General features: G+C 39.8%; 1 protein-coding gene across 5 annotated transcripts in view; it reads left to right on the forward strand.

Annotated features, from left to right (window-relative positions):
- The window catches only part of TRPS1 (transcriptional repressor GATA binding 1), a 208,836-nt gene that overhangs the window by 13,716 nt on the left and 171,283 nt on the right, over window positions 1–23,837 (forward strand). The window lies entirely within an intron of this gene.

The raw sequence follows: 23,837 nt of genomic DNA on the forward strand, positions 1-23,837 counted from the left end.
CCCTTTTAATGAAAGGGAGATATTTTGCTCTTTCTGACTTTGGAGTCAGGCTATCCCATTAACTATTACCAGCAAGCTCTTCAGCTTTTACTTTCTTGAGTTACCTCAGGAGTCATTCTTCTAGTAGATGGTGAATTTACTTACTGATCCAGTTATTTATAGCCTTCAGTGCCCATGCTATAGAATGAGTAAAGTGTTTTAAAAAGTTTTTTAAAACACTTTTTACAATTGTATGGAAAACTCTGGCTCCTTAATTCTGAGTTTACAGATGGTAGTACTGCTACTGTTTTGATTTGTGAGACATTATCTTGGTGTCTTACTGAGATGTTTCATAGCCAGAATTTACAGTTTCAGTGGTTTTTTATTGTCTTTTAATTTTTTTCCTCCTTAAATGTTAGACATGGACAAAAATGACAAGAATTTCATCTTTATAGTGAGCTGTTCATCAGAGCTCATAGAACTGCAGGCTAGTTAAACTCCTTGGTTTTACAAAAGATGAAAAAGTCATTGCAAAGATTAGCTTAATTTCTGGCAATAATTTTACTAAGGGAAAGACAGAATCAAAGGATGAATGGACAAAGTTGAGATTTTTTTTCTGAGGCTGTGTAAGCTTTTTTCTTTTTAATAAAAAAATTAATGTAAAATTCAGTGTTTCCCACAAGAGCACCTTTACAGATTTAGCATAAAGAAAGTGCCTTTGAATTCAAAGACACTGGAACATTTCTTAAGGCTTTGAAAGCAGTAATCCAACAGGTATATAAAGCTGTAATGATAAATATGATGATTTTTTGTATCTAGTGTTGTTAAAATACATGGTTTATTTTACTGCATGTTCAGATTAATGCTATTTATTTAAGATATCCAATTTATTCTGCATTTTAAATACAAGTCTCCCGGCTTCTTAGTTTGCTTTTTTTATGTCAGCTGGCTCATTTCAACTCAAACAAAGGTTTCACTTCAAGAACGTTTTATAATTTAAAAAGAACCTCTAATTGCAGTTGGAAATTTTGTATATATAACTAAACTAACAAGTCTGTGTATTGTATGGGAGAGGCTCTAGCGATATTATTTATCTTAGGGTCCACATTATTTGAAGGCAGGACTAATGACAGTGAATCATGCACACTGTATATTAATGTAGTGCACTTTCAGCACTATATAAATAGTATTGTAAATACACACCTGCAGAGTGTCTGCAGTTATATGGTCATTGCACAGAGTCTCTCTGTGCTCTCCTAATATATATCCAGTATATATCTCTGTGTGTATCACATCTTCCTAACCAAGGCAGCATACTGCATCTGCTGTTCCTCTCAAGAAGGTGTCTATAAAATGAACACTGTGAAACCAGAATTTTGGGATGGCTTTAAGCAGAACACATGGGCATACTGTTACTTGGTCTTTTCATACCTGCCCCGTCCTTTTCCCTGCACAGGGCTAGCTGCACAAGATGAGCAGGGTGTTGATCCAAAATGTAGGCTGGTCCTCTGAGTGGGGCAGAAGACAAGGTGTGACTTCAATCAGTGGGAGGTTTCTTAGCTTCCCAAAGAGGGATTTAGTGAAGAGCTAGTCAGAAAAAGCCATTATTTCTGTCAAAAGTCTAAAAATGTGTCAAGCTACACTAGCAGCAGGTTCTTTAGTTGTCATCCACTGCAGCAGCAGGGCCCTTGTCCTAAACTTTTCCTTTATTTCAGCAAGCAACCTCGCCAATGCCGTCAGTTCCCCTTTGGTGTTTGCATACACATATTCAGGGTAGCCCAAAATCTAAATATGTGTTGCTGGGTGCCTGCGGTAGCTGAGGCTCTTTCCCTGCACTGCATCTTGGAGCCTGTTCAAGCCCGTGGTAGAAATCCTGGGCTCACAGGGCCCAATCCTCCCATGGGGGTAGAGAGGCTGCTGGCTCAGGGGAGACCACTGTGTCCCCTGGCCACCTCTGCAGGGGTGGCTCTTCACCCTGACCAGCACCTGCCCCTTTGTGGTGGCCCTATGGTGTCCTTTGAGCAACTCAGGCTGGCTGCCATCCCAGGGATGCTCCTTTGGGTTTGCCAGTGGCAGCTACCATGCATCTGGGAGCATGGCTGGGAGCTGGATGCTCAGGTGCCTACTGGATGTGCAAAGTTGGGGCAAGTGCCAGATTTGGGTCCCTCACCCCGTCTGCAGCAGGGCATGCAGGTGGACCCCATGTTTTGGGCTGCAGCTGCTGATGTCCTTGCTGTCCCTGGGGAGGAAGAGGAGCCCCTGTCTAGCACCCAGAATGGTGGAGGACAGGAGGTAGAGAGGCATCTCCTTTTTAAAAGGAGTTGTTTTTTTTTCTCACCCCTGTTCTTTATTCATAAACCTAACGCAGTTCCACAATTCCCAGACATGTAAAGCTGCAGGGCTTTTTTTGTTTTGTTTAAATCTTTCTGAACCAGCCAAATTTCTGAGGTTGGCACGAGGTGCAGCCAGTACCCATGGCCTTCCAGGGCTTGCTTGGTCTAGAAGTCTGCAGATGTTTTCTGCTGGATCTGGCTCTTAATGAACAAAAAAGATTTTGGCGTGCTTATTTATTTATTTTCAAGGGGAAAATGTGGTTTAAAACGTTGATAATTATGTTTTACATGAACTATTTTATGTGACTGGGAAAATGAATGCTCATCAATTTAAAAAAAATTTTCTTTATTCATAAAGCATTCATATTTAAAGTGATCTGTCTTCACCCCCTCCCCCCCCCCTTTAATGAAAACAGGGTTTGAGGAGTATTACAAATAATTATGTTTTTTAATTACATATAGTTCTGCATCAGAGTTCTTGAAGACAGCCCACTGTGATCCTCTGGTGAAAATACCAGGGCTTTTCAAAAGCTTTATAATTATTTGTTCTCACTGCTCCTCTCTGCAATATACACAGAGTAACTGAAAAAAGGAAAAAAGTAAAATCCAGGAGGGGTCCACCTACAGATGTGCATAGATGAGGCATATACTTCTCATTCAGAATGATTATTTTTCTTTTGCAGCCATCAGGTAGTACTTCTCGACGTCAAAACCCAACTTGCTCGCTCTTTCAGAGGGAATACTTATCTCAAAGCTGCTGTGCATTTTAATCAAGGTTCCCAGAGTATTTTACAAGCAGTAATTGCCTCTTAAGGACAGGATGAAGTATTATACCCATTGTACTGATGGGTGAGCCAGGGCACAGGGAATCTAAATAACTGCAGTGTTAGTGAGCCAGTGGCAAATCTGTGACCAGAGCTTTGGTGCCTTCACTCCTGGTGCTGCTAAGATAACTCCCCCTCAACCCACCAGTTTTCCTCTATTTTTTTAAATCAAAAATTTCAGACATTCACTTTTTTTGTTTATATGGCAAATGCTCTACTTGCTCTGAAGTTCATGTAAACCTGCGTGTGAACATGCTTTTGTTTTACATGTTTGCAAAGCGTGAAGGCCTATGTGGTGGGACTTCCTTTGAATTCTGAACCTTATGTTTTGCTGTTGCCCTCTGAGGCTCCGGTAAGCCACTGGATCATCCCCAAAATAGCTCCTGTGGCGTCTATTACTGATGTATCACTGTGATGTGAGTGACATAAAGAATTCCACTTTTCAGCACAACAGTTCACTCACTAAATGATTCCCCAGCATGATACTTGCTCTGTCTTGTATTTAATTATCTTGTAATTATCAAAGCAGTAATGAAGTTGTGCATAAGAAGTGTATGGATCAATAAAAACAACTCAAAATTATGAAGGAGCTGACAGGCTGAGCCCAGACGTTCTTTGGATGTTAGTTTCCATTTTTATGAAAAGCTTTTGTCTTACTTTTTTAAACAACACCAAAAAAAAAGGATTTAAAGTTCTTATTGTTTATTCCAAGCTGATGATAATCATGCATAGATTCTTAGTGCTTCGGGAGAGGCAGTGTGAGTGCTAATGAAAGTTTGTATTGGAGTGGTCCCTAAGAATATGATCATTGTTACAGATTTATTAACACCATGAAAGATTTCCTGTCCTTAAAAGTCTGCCAGTAAACGTCATAATCCTGAGTGGGCAGAGCCATGTGGTAGGTTTGACTGAGTCCCTTTGACAATTATATCATTTATTTAACTGTCTATCTTTAGAAGTTGGGAGGCTAACCTTTGGTTTCAGAGGCATGCTGAAACTCTCGCGCTGCATGCATGGCGAGGGCAATGGAATACCAGAGTGCTCACTTGCCTTTAACTACTAAATAGTGTGGTTGCACATGACACAACAAGAACAGAGGTATAATCCTGCCCTGTGAAGCAGGTCACATGTTTCAGGTTCTCTCTGTAATGTATGCAAAGTAGCTGCTTAAATCATTACAAGTGTGTAAATCATCTTCTTCATAAACAATACCATCAAGGTAGAGTCAGGCAACATGTCTCTTATGGGTTGACTGGAGCTGGAATTTCTTTCAGATGTTGAGGAGGTACGTCAATGCATGTGAAGCAGATTTGTTGCTGCAGTGTGGTCTCTGCGATGTTTTGGATTTACAAGAGGAATATTGCTAAGGCTGCCTTCTTCACATTGAAGTGCAGTGAAAGGAGGAGGATGTGAATGAGGTAAATGTGCAGCCTATTGATCCAAGGCTTCCATGAAAAATTTGCTCTTTCCTTTTCCTCTGACTTTGTAAGTCACGCAACAGATAACCATTTATTTCTCTGCATAAGTTTAGTAAGTATTCAGAGCTCCTGTTCCTATGTCTGTCGTGCATTTGGGAGGAAAAGATTTGTTGAGCAGTATGTTAAGACTCGTAACTTCTGTTTTATCCATCATTTCCCTGCATAGGTTACGATACTGGGGTTTTTTCTGTCTTTCTTTAACATGCCGATGTACTTTCTGTAACTCCTAAGTAACACTCCACACCTCTTTAAAGCAAAGCTGACTAGTTCAGTGGTGAGTGAAACTGAAAGCGAGACCTAATCTTAAGAACCCTGCTGTACTTCTACATAAAGTATAAATAAGTATAAATACGTGCCATTCTTATTTATTATTATTATTATTATTGGACTTTGTATTTTCTTTGGGGGGCAGAGTGGAGAGAGGTAGGTACACTGTATCATCACCTCCCCACCCCCAAATTTTGTATTTTGAATCACTTTAAGTAGTTGTTTGGGATGTCTTTATTACAGTGAATCATGTTTTTAATATCTGTTTTAAACACGTGTGGTGAGTTCATACTATGGTGATGGAACCTTCTTTCATTTGTTAACATGTAATGATTCTGCAGCATATAAAATGCCCCTGCTTTATAAACACAGGTAGACCGTCTATGCAGAAATCCTTCCCTTCAAATGTGTAAGGGTCAGATAGTTTTGCTTAAAACGTGAATGCAGAGATGATGACTCCATAAACGCAGTATATTCTCCTTTTGCTCAGAGATACTCTGGCTCTGAGTTACAATTATCCAACATGAATTTTAGAATAAATACCAGTGAAACTGCACTGGTAGGTGTACTTATAAGACTGGCAAGATGCTGGCAGCAGCCATCTGGTCTATAAGCGCTGGAACATCAGTTTTCCTACTTCCTATATCTGCGCTGTGTCCTTGGGTGGTGGGAAGAAAAACACGACCAGCACTCATCAACTTTAAGCACATATGGAAACAAAGCTAAAGAGCAGGGGCATCCCCAATGCATTGGCAATTTGCTGAGCGCCTGCGGGCTGCATCTCATTTGCATTGAAAATACGGAGATTGCTCCTGCCTTTATCTTGGCCGGGGGACCTGGCTGATGGGGGCAACAGGGCTCAATACGGCATGTTTTTACCTGGATCCCAGTGGTTTGAGTCTGGCGGGAGCGCCGCGGGACGGGACATGCCGCTGCTCGAGGGGCAGCCGCCCCCGGCCCCGTCCTACCCAGCCCCGCGCTGGCACCCCCGACCTGCCGGTGTCGGGGGGTTACGGGACCCGGCTGGTCTCCGCCGGTGCTTTTCCATCCGGGCCTGTTGCTCTGCTCGATGTGAAGCTCTACAGAGGGCCGGGGGAGCCAGTGCCTCGCACAGAAACCCTTTTGTGTGTTTTTTTAACCAGTTTATTAATGAAAGACAAATTTAAAAAAAAAAAATCCATCTTGTGCTTTTTCAATAGAGATAACTGTTATCTCTTATTAAAGTCTACGTAAGTGTAAGTAATTGCCTGCACTTGGCTCTGGTACAGTGGAAAAGCTGTGATCAGCAAACCCGCATTGTATTGGGCATGTAAGGGGAAGTTATCGGATGATATGGGACGTGTTGGCCTTAATGCCTGTCCTGCCTCCCCTGCCTCGTTTACTTTCTCTGGAAGTCTTAAAAAGGCTTAGTAACAGTGCCTTGTAAGGGGGCGGGGAGTGGGTACCGCGCTGACTTTGAGCGACTAAAGTTTTGCTGGGATCGCACTTAAAAAAAGAGAAGAAAAAAAATACAATCCCGGCTATGCTGCGGTGTCAGTCCGGCAGCTTTTGTTCAGCGCTGAAGTTCTGGGCCCGTGTCGCGAATGAACATCACCGACGAGTGCCGGCGGGCGCGGGGCGGGCTCCCGCTGCTCTGCTGCCGCCGGACTGCGCGGGGAGGGAAGGAACCGGGACTTCTCCTTCCCGCCCGGCTCCCGGTACCCCCAACAGCGCGTTTGGCGAGAGCTGAAAGTTCCGAGTGAGCCTGTGTGAGTGTGTCGGGGGTGCAGGGCTGCAGGTCACGTTTGCAGTCGCATGAAGCGCCGCGCAGCCGCCTCTCGCGTGTGCGTGTCCGTGTGCCAGCGCTGGCTGCCTTATCGCAGGAAGTGTTGCGGAAAGCAGTTGCTCCCTCTCTCCCTGCTCGGTTCCCAGAACGCGGTGATTAACCACTCTTCCCCCCCGCGCTGTCACTCAAGTGCTGGGCAAAAACCAGCAGTCACGGCTGTCCCGCTCCAGCTTTAGGATAATCCTCTCTCTCTCTCTTCTCTCTCCCTCTCTCTCTTTTTTTTTTTTTTCTTCTTAAATAAACTTGGATAAAGCCATTAGAATGGATATAGTCATTTTTTTTTCTTTGCCCTTCCTTCTGAATGCCTTTATATGTACATATATGCACATATACATGAAACATAATTTTTTTATACCGTAACTGTATATTTGATATTTATACTAATACTGTATGTTACAAATAATAGTTGTGTGTACATAAACTCCAAAATTCTGTTCTGCATTCTGTAGTGGTAAGCCTGACCTGAAGCAAGTGCAGCTTTTGCTGTTCATAGACTGGCCCTTTCTGGGACATCTTTGGAAATCACTTTGTTGTCCACAGCTTCTGGGTACGTTATTATAAGGAGGATGTGAGCCTGGTCAGTTTGCATGGAAAGAACTCCAAATCCCAACAGGCTAGATTGAGAAGTAGATACCAGGATAGTTCATTAAAAATTCTGTCTTAAACTGGTATTTTTCACTTGTACTGTTTAAAACTCATGAAATGGAGGTCTTTAGATATTTGCATGCTAAGATATTGTGTAGTATCTCGACATATAAAACAAGTATTCCAAGAAGCATTCCCTTTTGGAAAATTAATCCTTTAATATATTTGTTTCCAGATTGTGGTCTGCAGACACATATAATCATGGTATGATACTGATCTGCAGTATCATATAATCCATTTAGAGATTTTAATTAAAAGTTTGATGTGAAGGCTGCATAGTAGTTCCCTGTTACGTTTGAAGTTTGACAGTGGTCCATGATCCAAAAATTTAGGAATGTTCATTCAGGAGAATTACGGTCCTAGATCATTACATTTTGCTTTCATTTCATCCTGTAATTTTTTTCTCTCCTTTCAAACATGATTAAAACCAATGAGAAAGGAAACATTTTAAGTGATTTGCAAAGTTATTTGATTTTTATAAAATTACATGGTGTGATGTGCTGTATGTGCCAAACTGCAGACAGACTTTCAGCTCCCAAATTAGGTACACTTTTTTTTTGTTTTGGTTTAAGCCCATTGAGACTTCTGCCAGTTAGTTTTTTCTCTTCTGTGATCATCTCATGGATAATAGCCTGATGTTGCAGATACTTGCAGGAGCATAGCGAAACTGGTAGCATCATGTATGTGGTTTGATTTTTAATGTATAGCATATTAAGGCATATTTCTATCCTATGAAACTACTGCAGTATATATTAAAACAGTTGCTGGACTCTTAACTAATCTAATATGAATAACAAAGGTACACAATAATTAATGCTTAAGAGAATAAAGTTTTTCTTTAAAATAGAGAAACCTGTATTTAAAAAAATACTTAGATATTTACCTTTAAAAAATAGGACTTTCAGTTTTTCATCTGTGTTACGGTCTAAGTCTACACAGCTTTACGTACTGTTTGATTGTGTATATTTACCTATTTGCTGCCCAAGTTTTAAGTAATGTCACACAACAATCCTGGTGGAAATGGCTAAACACCTGGAACCAGTTCGTGGAAGTGAATAAATCAACTTTTGCCAGAGACTTCCTATGCTGATACAGTGACACTATTTTCTCCATTTTACATTCTGCTTAGTGACTCTCATTTTCAAAACTAAAATTACCAGAAACTGAAAAAAGAAAAAAAAGGCAACAGAAAATTCACTTTATTTTTCCATTCCATGTAGGAAAACAGAGCATGAGACGATGAAATTTGTTACCTCTACAATGTGATAAACCAAAAAAATTGGATGAACAACTGTACACTGAACAACTCATGTGTAATTCTTTGTTTAAATTAGTTTTAAATGCAAAACAGATTTGTAAACCTCTTCTTTTTTTTTGATTTCCTGCACACCTTGGGCATCATTGAATTGATGAACAATACTTTAAAGAGATTTTTAATGATTCTTAATATAATTCCAGCTTCATAAACCATAAAAAAGCTTTCTTATCTAGTAAACAGAACACATGGAACGAAATCTGTAATATATATCAACGTAAAACCACATGTAAACACAGAAGATGATGTTAGCCCTGTAACTGTTTAATTAAGTGCATATAGATATGACGTTTACAAGTCATTATCCAAAGGAAGACTCCTTCCTTTGATAAAACAACTACACATAGTGACAGCTGACATATTTTAATAATTATTTCCTGAGTTTTCACTTTTCAGACATACAGTGAAAACATAAATAATTTCTTTTAACCTCATTGTATGTGTATGTTGATGTTTTTGGCCTGTCAATTTAAATCACAATTAAAACTAGTGATGTATAAATTACTGTGATTAAAGTCTATATTCATGTAAGTGACTGCTAGTGGAAATAGTACAATGAATTTGAAACATGCCATGTACTTGTTTGTCTTTACTTTTTGAGGTATTTGGCACAAAATCATGTTGTTTCATTAAATCAGTAATGTGCTGCCTTTATTGGGTGATGATGGCAGAAATACTAAGTGCTGTTTTCAGAGTACCTAAATATTTTTTGTATTTTCCAAATATCCCCTACCCGGGGTATTGTATTAAGACAAGTTGATAGTATGTAGTTCATAGTATATTCTTCCTTCCTTAGTTTAAAATCCTTAGCAGATTTTTGATCCTGATCTTCAGATTCTGGAACTCGATGAGAGTCAGCCACAGTAATTTATGTAACACAAGAGAAAATGCTAGGGGGGATTGAGTCCAGGGATGGGAGTTAATATCCTGAGCAAAGGCTGTGGAAATAAGGATGTATATTTATATTAATTAATTACAGAGCATTAAGAAAATAAGACCAAATCTAGAAGACCACTTGTAATTAATCATGGCTTTGCCGGAATAATGTCTACTTCTGACTTTTCCAGTGCCTCTTGCAATAAAGTCTGGAAGATACTATTGGACTGAATGTCCAAAGCTTTGTGCACAGTCTACTCACAGGACGACGCAGTGCCAGACCTGGACTATCAAGAACGAGTATTCAGCTGAGAACTATTAACAGAAAAAAAACCCCAAAGTTGTCACAGCTGTGTCCTTTTAAGGTCAACACCAAAAAGTCTTGTCAAGTTGACAGAGGAATATGACTTACTGATGTAACCCAAGGCAAGAGAGATAAGCAATAAAAATAGTGTTACATTTCTGTTTGATAGAGTGACTTCTTCTGACAGCTTACATAGAGAACCAAGCAGAGAAATACACTGAGTTAGTTATTGTGACAGTGAAGCTGATAAATCACATACAGATTTGATTGTACCAATTCCAGTGGGTTTTGGAGCCTGAATTTTGGTATTTTTAATAAGGATTTGGGTAAATTGGTCAAAATATGCCAGAACTTAATTTCGCTGAAATAAAACTCCTTGGTAAAAAGGTAAATATAAACTGATAGTTTATTTCTAATAGTGCTGTTCTTTAGTATTCAGATGAGGAGATAAGAAAAAAAAATTGATTAGACTTTCAGTATTCCAGCAAACTTTTTATTTTGGAGAAAAGTATGCCAAAGATAGGACTCTCTCATAAAAGGGGGTCCCTGGGTGGAAAGGGAGTGTATTGCTTGATGTGGACCAGTTCATCACCCTTATGTCTGGTTTCTGTATGGTATGGCCAGTTTTGTGTGCATTTTAAACATGTTTATAGTAATTGTGAACTAATAACTGCTTTTGTAACCTGAACTCCCGTGTAACACAGTGCGCTAAATTCTACCCAGAGCATAGCTTCTGCTGTGTAATACAAAAGCTGAATATCATTAACATATCTTACAGAAGTACAGTTTCAAAGCATTTTAATGACAAGGAAGGCATTGTAATCCTCCTCTGCATGTTATTTAATGAATCTGTTTACTTGCAATAATGATTTTGCTTTTCTGAAGACAGCACTTGTATTTCCTGACAGATAAACATTATTTTCTCCTGCAATCTTTTTTTCCCCCCTCTCTTCTTTAAAAAAGACATTTTTAAACATTCCCTCCTTTAAGACCTGGCTTATTTTCATTCACCTACACCATTGGGGGTGGCTTTGCGTTCCCTGTCTGCTGGCAAAGAGGGCTGCAGGTGTGCAGGACCTGGGTTGCCTGGGTGTGCGGCAGTACCTGGGCTGCTTGCAGCCTTCTTGCCCTCAGGTGGACTGGGAGTATGGCCCCTGGCCCAGAACCTGCAGTGTGGTGACCTGCCTTGTAGTGCATCTGGGTGAGGAGTGGGTGCTGGTTTGGTTTGGACTCTACTGGAGGTTTTTCAGGTGTCTGTGACACTTTGCTGGCTAGTTCCAGCTGGTTGAGTTTGCAAAAGCAGAGAAGGAGATGGGAGCTCTCTAGAGGAGTGAGCTCTTTTAATCCAAGCCTGAGCCACCACCAAAAGGAATGGTCTGACTGGCTTCCTGCCAGCCCCAGGGTGTGAACAGGGCATTTTTGGCCAGAGTGTGGGTGCAGGCAGAGGGCAGCGCCTGGGCATGCAGAGAATGGTGAAGTGACGGGCAGGGCTCCTTCAGGGCCAACAGGACTTAAGCCCATCATGAAATTGCACCCTCAGATTCTGGCTCTGCCCTCTGGATCTGCCCGTGGCACCCTCTGCTTGACTCAGTGGCAGCTCTGCTCCTAATGAGAAGTGTCACAAGTTTTACTTTGAACTGTGTCAGGGTTACCCTCTCTGCATGCTTAGTGGGGGAAATCTTCAGTCTTCCCACTTTTCACAAACAGAAGTGAAACACCAATATATTTCCAGTGGGGAAAAAAATCTTTATGTGTTATGTCAGGCAGAAACGAGATGCTGGAAAGGACTGCCAAATTAAGGATTATCCGAGAGCCCTGGTTCTAGCAAACAGTCTGTAGCACAAATAAATACATGTTTAAATGCATTTCAGTGCAGCAGAAAGAAAAAAAAGGAATAGTGATGTATTGTGCTAGTGTGGAAAAAGAAGAAACTTGGAACAAATGGCCTGGTGTTTACACAGCTAAACCAAAATAATGTGTGAAGATTGGTCAGGCCCAAATGAACCCCATAAAAAGCTTTTTAGGAATTGTAAGAGTTGCATTGGTCAGTTTGACCACATCAGGCTTCTCTGCATAGCCATCTGTTGCCATCTCTGTTTTTACATTGTGGATTATGTGAGAACAGGGGTGTTGCAACAGGCTAGAGAGATGTGGTAGCCCTAAGACTGAGCAGAGAGACAGGTCCCCTTTGAATCAGAGCAAAAGTTTTTATTTTCTTCAGTGGAGAGAGCTGTTACCTATTTGGTTTCATCCAAATAGATTAAGTTCAGTTGAAAACTGTAACATGCAGAATTGTAGCACATTTTGTCTTACAAAAAAAAATAAAATAAAAAAAGTCTTTTTTTGATGACTAGCATGGTATAGTCTCAAAATGCCTGAACTCGCTCTACATGCATCCTGTCTGTAGACCACTGTCCCACTCAAACTTTGTGCACAATTTACTGAAAATAATTTGCCTGATTTTTTTTCCCACTTTTAAATGTAGCTCTGGTTAGATTGTCCTGGCAAAGCAGTGTTGGCAACCCTGGGTGTGTCTTTTATGAAACTTATGTAGAGGGCCCAAGAACTGCCTTCTCATTGCGTTTTTAATAACCACCTTCAAAATACAAAAAGAACTGTGCAATGCCTGTTTGGAGTATGGCACAATCACACATATAAATGACTAGTGAGACAGTTAGATGGAAAGGATGGCTTTTTTGACAAAATGTTTGTGATGCTACAATTAATTCCTTCTGCCCAAGTAATGAACAGTACATGTCTTGTATTCAGTTTGAAGGCAGAAGACAGTGTCTTTTTAAAACTATTGACCTTAAAGGAAATGAAGAAGGTCACTATGAAAATAAAAATAGTTTTTAAAAAATAATAGAGACAAAAAATAGCCTTTACCCCATCAGCTCTTGAGGAAACAGTGCCAGCACATACATTTTTAAGGAATAGTGTGCGCATCCTGAAAAAGTGGATTTGTGTATGTTGTCCTGAAGTTCTGTGGGAATTATGAACACTGGGTAGCTCTTTGAACATCAACCACAGTATGTAATCCCTTTTATGAAGTGACCTACCTTTATCCTAAAATTAGGTAGGGTTTTTTTTGCCTTGACAGCGTCTGGTGGAAGGATGTTTCATAGCCTCACTGCTTTGTCAGTTAAAACCCTTCCTTCTCATTTTCAGCCCAAAGTTAATCATGGCTAGTCTATTTGTTCTTATGCCAACTGGATCCTAAGCTTTTCCTCCCTGATGTTTACCTGCTACTAGCAATTGTGATGTTAGTCTAAATGAGCTGCACTTCACATGTTCATATAGAGAAGAGTCACATCTTCTGTATCTTCATTAATTTTCATTAAAATTATTCTTTCTTGAACATTTTTAAATAGTTTTCTTAATGCAATGTCATCTGTGACATCATTACTTACGTGTTTCTGCTCAAATTCTTGCCTGGAACATAAGGCCTTTTAAAGTTGTGATTTGGACAAGTTTATATTTGTAGTCAACTACTATGTTTTCTTTTTTTTTTCTTTTTTTAGCTTCTTAAATCATTTAAAGTTAGTAAGTTGCCCGGGATTGTTATTTCACAGAGCATGCAGTCTTCCCTGCTAATTTTCATTCTCACTTATAACAGAATTTTCAGAAGTTTTCTGTATGATATCTCTGTACTTCTCTAGATTGAAGATACTCCAAAACTTTTGGTATAATCCAGTTTCTTTAGTATTTTCTGCATAAACTCACTTGAGTATTTGTCTTATTAGCTCATCTGCAATGCAGCGGCTTGAAATGAGGCTTTTAGACCCTGATGGGCTAGTTCAGATGGAAAGAAGTGACTTGAGAATAAAGTAGTAGTTTCAGTCTCTGCCTTGTCATTTGGCCTCAAGACCAGGCTCACTTTTTGATGAGTCTTACAAAACCAGTGTAAACATAGCCATGATATGGTTGTTTTGGAGTGGGAGTGGTTAGTGTATGATGCTGCTTTTCTGACAACACAAAGGAAATTAAGAGACATCAGTCCTTGGTTACTTGCCTAACCATAGGGTCTGCCCCTCCTCTTTTAATAAATTTTATTTAAGGGAAAAAAAGAAAGAAAGAATAACGAAAAAATGACTTTCTAAACCAGAGCAGAAAGTGTCTCATTAATATTGCTGAAATGTGGAGTGCTTGTAGGAAGCATAAGCCAGCACTGAGCAATTGCTGATTCTCTCCTGCAGACCAGGCACCACAATCCTGATCTGCTGGATGGCACACGTTGCACTTTGTCTGTTCACTTGAGTTTCTGCTGCTGGGGTTCAAAATGCGTAGGAGAATGGTGCCGAACCAGATTTTCTGATGTGTAGTCAGGATGTTGCCAGGGTGGGCATTTGGAGCTGGGAGCTGCAGAAGAGTATCCCACAGTTTAGGTGCACCCATGATCTGATGTTGGATTTTTCTCACATAGCAAAGAAAGCCAGGCTGTCTGCTTCAGAAATCATGTGTTGCCACAGTATCTTATGCTGATAGACTGCTGTTGATTAATCTTTTGAATATTATTTGGGAATTCATTTTCTATTAGTCCATTTTAATAATTTTCTCACTTTAACACTGTATATTTGTAATTACAGTAATCAGTTCAGCTGACAATGAGAAGTGCCTAGTGCTTTCTTGTGGCTTCACTGTTTCCAGCTTGCACAGCATTGCTATGGCACTGTGAGCTTGCACAATGGTTTTCCTTTTGCCTATCTTGATGCCTAAACAATTGACATTTCCTTACTTCTTGAATCCTGGTTACAGTGTTCACATGCCAGTTCCAGTACAGCCTAAGACGTATTTCATTTTTGCTGAGTTCAAGGATCAAAATGTCTCGTGATGTTGTGAATTCAGGGCAAAATGTAGGGATTTGGAGAAAGTGATTAGCAGCTGGTTACCTGTATAAAGAACACAGATTAACTCGATGGGCCTGCGTACAATTAAATATGCGTACCCCCCTGCCACATAAAAATAAGTCTGTGACTTTACACTCTCTTGCTGCAGTTAAAGTTGGTATCTTTTCTGTTTTGATTGCAAGTGAAATCAACAGTTGCAGCAATGTTCCTATTGTTTCTATTCCCCCATACCTGTCTTTGAAGAAAAGAAAAAAAGAAAGGATGTTTCTTTAAATCCAAACAAATCTTAACTCTCTACCTCTGATGAGTGAACCATGGGGTCTTCATTCCACTATCTCCTGTAGACTTGCCATTTCTCAGTTTTATATGATGTTTCAGTTGCAGATTTTAATATTTTCAGAAAGTCCAGTCTTTTTGCATCCTCTTTTTTTTTCCATTCAAACCTTACGTCTCATTCTTCTGTATTTCCAGTGATTTACAGTCATGATTCAAATTGAAACATAATGAGACATCAGGCGTCGATATGTCAAGCTGTTAGAAAGACGCAAGGGAGATGGTAATTTTCAGCAATTTTAGAGTCTCATCAAGTGTGTGTATGTTGCCCAGATTACAGTGTACTGCTGACTTACATAAGAACCCTTTAGCTTGGAGGCTGGTAGAGTTCTAGGTAGATAAAGTTCAGTCTGGGCTAAAGAAGCCACACTTCTTTCTTTTGGGATTTGCAGTTTCCAAACTGGCACTGCTTCCCACATCTGTGCTCAGGAAGTGAGAACCAGCAGGTCAATGCCTACGTGGTTTTTCAGGCACTGAAGCACAGACGTACGGACCTGCAGCACCGCCGGCGCCATCGGTGATTTGGGAGCGTGTTGCTACCACTTCTGTGCCCAACCTTTAATTATCCTTGATGCTCTGAGTGTAATACAGACTTACTTGCAGTTGATGTAAGACATGAGACAAGCGTGCCATCTTGTGAGCAGGCAAAATGGGAACAGCATGTAGATTCTGTTGTGTGTGAATGAAGAGTGAGGGTTATGCACATAGTTGTTGGGTATTTTTGTTTTAGACCCAAAGGAAATCCAGAGCTAAAACAACTTGGGGTGTAATGGGATTGGAAATCACATTGCTGCTTTAGATCTGGGAGTCATAAAGAGTAATTATTTTTCCATTAATAGGCCAAGGCTTATCAAGATGATATGGGATTCAATAATATGAAAGGTTATCTTTTAAAAAAGGGAGACTCAATTCTGTGTTTGTTTTGAACAGTAGATTTTCGTGGTGGAGAAGACTCAAGTACTGTCTATATCACAAATATATGTTTACTGCAGTCTCTGTTCTTTATGTCATGTATACATATATATGCTCATCTTATCTACATACAAATGGTTATACGAATATCTTATGACATTAAGATTTTTATCTGTGATCTTGAGCTGTTCTCATTACTCAGAAGAAGAGAAACCATGGCCAAATTATGAAGATAATTTCTAATTCTTCTCATGAATTCTTTTTCTTTCAATACATACTGCTTAACAAAAGAATTGTTTAAGAGATGCTTAAATTTAATTGGCTCTGATTTCATCTCTGTCTTCTTCAAAGGAAGACATCTTTGCAGTATAAATCCTGTTGTACAAGATTTCAGTGGGTAAGAAATTTATAGCTAATACTAATCCCTAAAAAATTGCTAAATCTGTTGTGAAACATTCTCTACAGAATTACCACAGTTTTTGCGTCCTGTATCAGTTAATCAAGTATTTTTAGAAGCTGGATTCTCTCCCGACTGTTAATGGTACAAAGATCACTTTTGCAGCCTTATGTCTTGTGGTTTATCAGATCAAACTGTTACAGGAGTAATTATTTACTCTTGACTAGTCCCATTTTGGGAAGAGTTTGCACGCTGATGTGTGGATGAAACATTTATCTCTTGAGTTGTTCGAAATAACAATTGTGGATGTTCTGAAGCTATTCCTAGACTGGAAAATTAGAAGCAGCCCTAGCTTGGATTGATTGGCATGGGGAGAGCAAACAGCAACAGATTATTGATTGGGCAGCAGCTAGTTGAGCAGGATGACATGATCTATACTCAGCCAACTGGCTCACATTTGACAGTCCTTTTATTCAGTTGTGTTTATCTTACCCCATCCATGTTGGACTCTCCGATTCTCCACCTAATTGGCTGTGTTAATTTGTAGCCCGCACCTTCAGATCTCAGGTGCATCCCAAATTCCTCTGCACAAGTTTCAACATTACTTCAAAGAAGGTGCTGTTGTAGCCTCTGCAAATAATTTTGGGACTTTTTAGACTCCAAGATGCCAGTGAACCCAGAAGTTGCTTTAACAGTTGCTTTCTTTGTAAGTGAAAACATGACAATAGCTTTCAATTTTTGTGGAATACATCGCAGTGCAACAAATCAGCCCTACATCATTGCTGGATATTTCTTAAAACTGATGAGGAACTGGACTGGGAATTGAGGTGGCAAGAAGGCTGCTTTGAGGGGGAAGACAGGAGCAATGTGGTAAGGCATGCTTGCATACAGGGGATTTTTGACAATGAAAGTATTAGTGTTATCTGTGGTTAGGACTCTTTTAACTTTTTTAGAGAAGCAGTTCTATATTTTTTTAAGGAACATTTTAGATGTATTATTGATGGAAAAGAGATGCAATGTCCAACATATTTCAAAATATATCTTCATTGGGAAAAAAACCAAATGTCCGCTTCTGTTTGTCTCTGCAGATTGCAGATTTCTGCTTGACTTCTATCAGTAGTTTTTAGTTCCTGTGTATACATTGCTGTGTGCAGATTCTGCCACCCATGTTTCTGGAAGTTACATATTTACCTCTCAGGAAAAAAAAAATCAATTTTTAAATCTTTTTTTCTAATGTGTTTTATGATCCTGGCAGGTTGCCAACGCTTAAATTAAATTTCCAATGTCTGTATGGTTGAGGCAAACGTGAGGGCTTTTGGCACCACCCCTTTGTGCAATAAAGAATCAAAGCCAGTAGCGTAAGAAATCTTCTATCAAAAGCTGAAAGCTAGATTCATAAAATCACTTATACAGGCATTACGAGATTTTCCCATGGAAAGTTTATGTGGGAGTTCAGCAAAAACTGATTCAAGAACAGAATTATTTGCACTATATATATTCATCCAGCAGTCAGCAGGCTGACGCTGGCACCCTTTGCCAGTTTTGAAGGATTGCCAGCACTCACTACATGAAGCTGCTGCAAAGCCACATCAGCAGTGTCTCAGGGAGTCTCCTTATTCTGCGCTCTGCTTCCCTCTTTTCCGAGCAGAATTGAAATGGGTAAAACAGACATCATACTCCTCAGTCAATGTGTGCATTCAATTCTTATGGCTCTCTGAAAAATGCTTCTGTTGTAAAGCCATTTCATAACAAAGTATTACGGTGGAAGCACTGTAAGTGTAGCTTTCTCATCGGCATTTCACGTCATTTCTCAGCTTCAAAAGAAACATAAATAAGAGATAAAAAGGGCAAATAATAGACAAACTACTCACAGTGAATCCATTTGCATTCACATTTGTTTTTTTTTTTTTTTCATTTTACTTTGTTTTGTCTTAAGAAAGTGGCTCAGTATTTCTGAGTCTTCATGAGGACCATATGATATGTGCTGCAACAGAGAGTGTTGCCTAGTTAATAGCGATGATTCCAAAGGCAAGGTAATTTACCACTGCTTTGGCTGGAGCTAATATTGGGCTCCAACATCAGTTCTGTAATTTCTGACAAATGGCCAAGATTTCTTGAATAGGCACAGCTTTCTGTTTTGTGTAGGGAACACACAATCCACTCTTTTGTTGTGGTTGCCACTGCTGTTGTTTCTCCTCCATTCACAATGGAGAGTGGGGTTATTTGTGCCGAGAGGATAATCAGTGCCAAAATTCTGACTTGCTTGTGTTTAATGTGATGTTAATTTTTGTGATAGTCATAAAGAGTAAAAGAGATTTTGTAATATGGATTCCCTTGTATCCTGGTCTTCAAGACAGGAGGGCATATTGGTGATGAAAGTTTTATCTATCACAAGCATGTCAAGATGAGAGCTTACTGGATGATTCAACCCAAATGTATAGAAATTGTTTATATAGAGATTGCCAAACATTTTCCATTGCTTTCCTTTTTATCTAAATTCTTGAATAAATTACTAAATAAAATAATCTATGTTTGGAATGTATGGCTGTGGGATATGTGGAAACTCACAGCATGTGGGGGAAAGAGTTAGAATAGGGAAATATGATAGTTTTGTAAACTTTACGTGAGTATAGGTACATCGTATATAGACTCAAGATTCAATTTACTGATCAAAGCATCCAAATAACTTTGGATTTAATAATGTCGGCAATGAATGCTAATATATGGAAATTGAAAAGCATGGAGCAACAATAGCTAGCCACGCTTACCAGTATTACCCTCCAGCATGTAGATTTACATTTTTTTGTTTTGTTTTGAAATCACAATTTGGAAATTGTGTGTTCTTTTTCCCTTCTCCCATGCTTCTGAATGTGGGTTCTCCTAAGCAAGCTTAGACAAGATTCAAGCTAAACAATAGGGCAACATCAGTACCTTTGAAGGCTCAGCTTGGATAGGTACCCAAAGCCAGAGTCTGCTTTGATGTACGTGGGCTCAACTCCGGTTGCCCTTGGTTGCCCTCTCTTACCTATGTAACTTGTGTCTGGAAACCCTTGCCAATTTTTTTCTAAAAAGAAAAAAAATGGATATTTTTGCAAACTCATGTTCGTCTTGGTTCTGGTCTGTCTGGAAAAGTACTGCAATAATGCCCTCTCCAGTGATGATTTAATAGTGCTCTTTCAGGTCTAGGCTGTAGACTTCTGACTCCTTCCCACTTACTGAAATTTCAACCTCATTTCAAATGGAAGGTTTTTGCCTCTAGTTGGAAATAAAATTATTTGAACTTTTCTGGAATGCTAGCCAAAACCATTGTTTATCTCCCTTGCATCTTTTCCTCTTCTCCCAAGTAATTTATGGTTCCATTTGGCTGAGGTTTTGGGTAAGAGAATTGTGATGCCTTTCTCTCGTATCACAGACCTCACCTGGCAGAAGGAAACAGCACATCTCAGTCTTGCTTCTTTCAAAGTCAGTGGGGCTTTTGCCATTAGCTTCAAGGGAAATACGATTAGTCCATTTTATTTTTAATGCAAAAGAGCAAATGAGTCACTTCTTGTATCCATACCTGATTGCTCTTGCCTAGGAGCCAGGAGGTCACCTTCTTTCCTCACTCTTCATCTCAAGGTAGCACTGTGCTTGCCTCTGCCAGTACACTCAACTCAGATTCAGTTCTGAGTCATTTGCAAACCCTAAACTCCCATTGTCTTCAAAGGACATTTGGATTACAAAGAACACTGAGTTAGGCAGAGAAGAAATTGAAAGGTATGAGGTTGCCACACCTATCAGAAGAGTTTGGCAAGACAGTGGTTGTTTGCCCTAAAGACAGCATGAGCAGTGGGGATGGGATAGATGTGCCCACAGCCTAGGGGTCTTTGGTTCTGGCTAGTATAAGACTGAGGAGAAACTGCTATATTGACAAGAAGCAAATTCAAAACACTTAAAATATTTCTCCTTTTTTATTTCAGACTTAGATTGTAAAGTGAGAGCTACAAGATATCACTGATACTACGATCGTTGTAATGTTCAGATAAATATTGGGCACTTTTATTGGATGTGGAGATATACAAGACTTCTTTAACAACAAATCATAGAATGTGAGAGATAATTAAGGGCTACAAACTCTCTTTCTCTTCAGAAAGAAGGACACTGTCTTAAGGATTGAGGAGTAGGAGCGATTTATTTTTCACAGTGATTCAATAGGTGATTCTGTATCTGTCCAAAGGCAGTTGAACCTTCTTTGAAAGGATCGGGTATTGGCCACTCTCCAGGACAGAACACTAAATGTACCTCTGGTCTCATCTAATAGGGAATGTTCTTCATTCCATAAAGGGTAATGGCAGCAAATTAATAGAAGATTCACTGAGGATAGCAGGCCTCTCATAGGAGGTGTCAGTCCTGGCAGAAGTCAGTTATTTTATTGCACTAGGCAAATCAGGCTGGATTCTCTCTGTGGTGCAGTAACAGCAGATTGGGGAGCATGCAAAGCAACATCAATACATAAAAATTAAACTACTTTTAATATACAAAGCTGAGTTTAGATAAATGCAGAACAGAGAAGCAAAGGTGCAATGTTCTCTGAAAGTGTGGCCTTTTAATGCTGTTTTGGAGACTAATTTACATACAAATAAAATGTCAGCTTATCCCATAATTGTCATGATAAATTGGAGCATTTAGACTTTTGCACAAGGTGCTCCTTTTGCACCTTATTAAATTACTGGATCTTGGCCTTTTGCCAACGGCTAGGGTGACGCTCTCTCTACTGAAATACATACAGGAGGGGGATGTGGACCTGGACACCTAGAGAAACCAAGTTCAGTCACTACCCAAGAGCTCTGCCTGCATGTCGCCTTGAACACCGTGAATTTTGCATCTCTCGTTACTGTAGATAATTTTATTTATCCATAAAATGGCAGTGATAATAATTTTCCTGTTTCACAAACTTTGTTGAGGTTTAATAGGTTGTCATGTTTACACAGTGCTTTTAGGTAGTTGATTAGAAGCCAGGGCAAAGTGAATCTTGCCTTGTTGGGCTCTCCTATCCTGGATGGATGGCAGTGGCGGGCAGGTAGGAGCAAGCTCTCTGCAACAGACCAGTAAGAAATGCAGAGCAGCAAACTGACATGCTCAGGAACCTTTACATAAAAGCAGTTTTAGAATTCTTTATTTTGGTTCCAAGATAGCATAAAATTCCACTCTATGTCACCTATGTCACCTCTTTAGACACGTTACCTTTTGCCTTTGGTTTCTCTTGAAAGTGTCTGTGTGATTATCCCAGGAGTGAGCTTAAAATGAAATAAGCACCTGGAAGTGGGCTAAAACAATCTATTTTGAAATGCCACTCCTAAACTCTCTGAAATGACCAAGTGTCTGTTTTATACCCATAGAAAAGGTTAGATTTATTCCAGTGGCTAGATGACTACCGATGTGTGCAATGCTCTGAAGCATAATAATAGAAAAGATCATTTTGAATTAATTCAATGTGAATTAATAAGAGATTTATCTGATGAGAGTTGTTTGAAGGTGATGGCGCTTTGTAGCTGAACAGGATTTAAGATGTCCAGAAGTGCATCTTTCGAGATTTGAGAACGATTGATGTTGGAAAAGTAAATGTAAATGGGAAGGAGCAAGCTTGAACAGACTGCAGTTCTTTTTACTTGTCTCTTTGTTGTAAACTTTGTGGGGAAAAAAATTGCAAACAGGTCTTGGCAAATTGGTGATCAGGGACTAAACTGAAGAGTTTGAAAATTCAGAAGAGTAAGAGAGGAGGTGAAAAACAATGTTTTGCTGTAATGCTGCTCTACTAGTATGACGTATAAGACTTGGTTTTCTCCTTACATTTTCTAGATCGATGAAGCTATCATAATTTCAGTGGAGCATGAAGACTGAAGAGTATCAAGTAGATGCATTCTGTACAAAATACAATGTCTGATCTTGCCAAATTTTACTGATACCAGGAGGCATGTTCTACCCTAGCAATTTCAGGCAGGAAAGAGTTGACATGCAGTTTTAGGGCTTTGTAGAAAAATGTGTATAGATTAAAAACTCCTTTGGAATTTGTCAGTTGCTTAGAGCTGTGACATCCCCTGTCTTGTATGGTGTATTTGAAGACACTGGTGCCAAAGCAGGGAGGATGTGGTCTTGTTGAAGGGGCAGTTGCTTGTCATTAAGCTTATTCTGCTCTCCTACAGTTTAGGGCCTGACTCTTCAGTTCCTTACATGAAAGAGGTTGTTCTTCCCTTCTCTTCTCAGCAGAAAAAGGTTTGGGCCGTGCGTTGGTTGTTTGCTGGCAGGCTTGTTCAGAGAACCACAAGCAAAACTGGGAGAGAAGCACTGTGTGTGACTGCCTCTCGCTGTGTGTCCCAGCCAGAGATGGTGGGGATGTGAAGCTGTGCGTCCCTCTTCTGTCATTTCACTGTGCAAGTGTCCACATGGAAAGGCAGAAAGGTAGAAGCTTTAGCCAGTCCTGTGCCACTGTGTCTGAGTCTGGGATAGTTTGCATCTAATGTAATCTAATTTTCAGCGAGGGCAGCAATTTCACCTGGAGTTTCCAGTGTATTTACAGGTTTTTTTTTTTTTTTTGAAAATGCTTAAATTAGAAAACATGTAGGTCTTTGAACTGTGGGCTGTACTAATGAGCTTGTTAACTTTCTGGCTGTGCTCGGCACAGGTCTGGGCCAGCCCGGCGGGCTGGGCTGTGGTGGAGGGCTGGGTGCCGGGTGGCTCCCCCAGGATGGAGCCTGCTGCCGAGATGCTTTCCCAGAAATTCAGTCTCTCAAGACAGGAGCTTTCTGGCTTTGGAGATCGTGTGCCTTAACGCTGCTTGATTGTTATATGGAGAGTGGAGAGAAGACTCCAGATTGGTTAGGACTTTATGTCCTTGATAGAAGCCGAAACTTTGAACACTTAAGGGTTTCTTATATAAAGCATGGCAGATAGTCTTTGTGGCCTATTTATGTGTAATATTTGTGGCCTATTTATGTGAGTTTTGTTTTGTGCTTTGTTTTTTTTTTTTTTTTTTTTTTTTTTAATTATTGTGTGAAAGAAGAAGAAGAAAAAAAAGGAGAGAAATTAAAACCACAGCAGTATTTTCCCATGCAGCTATAGCAAGTATCCTACAATCTCACATGATCGGCTGTCCTGCTGGGGTGGAGTGTGGGAAGGTGTCAAAATATGTCTCTCAATTTTATTTTTTTTTCTTAAAAGGGAAAGCCAGATGAATGCCAAAAGCCCTGCTCTCTTCTCTAGCCCTGCAGTAACAAACTACATGAGTGTATGTTATTAAGATGATAAGATTAAATTTCTAGCTACTAACGTGCTATCACAACAGCAAAGGGGGAAAAAATCTTGAAAAAATTATGAAAATTAGTCTGACAGTCTCCTTTTAATAATATGATCACTCCCAACCCCAACAGACAGTGTAGGCTGGAATTCTGTAGGGCTTTTTTGTGGTCCTAATGATTTTAATAATACTTTGTGCTATGTAGCACCTTTCATTAGAGGATCACAAA

Source organism: Pipra filicauda, unplaced genomic scaffold, assembly GCF_003945595.2.
Source record: "Pipra filicauda isolate LSUMZ 115617 unplaced genomic scaffold, ASM394559v2 scaffold225_size1262401_pilon, whole genome shotgun sequence".
Lineage (NCBI taxonomy): Eukaryota > Metazoa > Chordata > Aves > Passeriformes > Pipridae > Pipra > Pipra filicauda.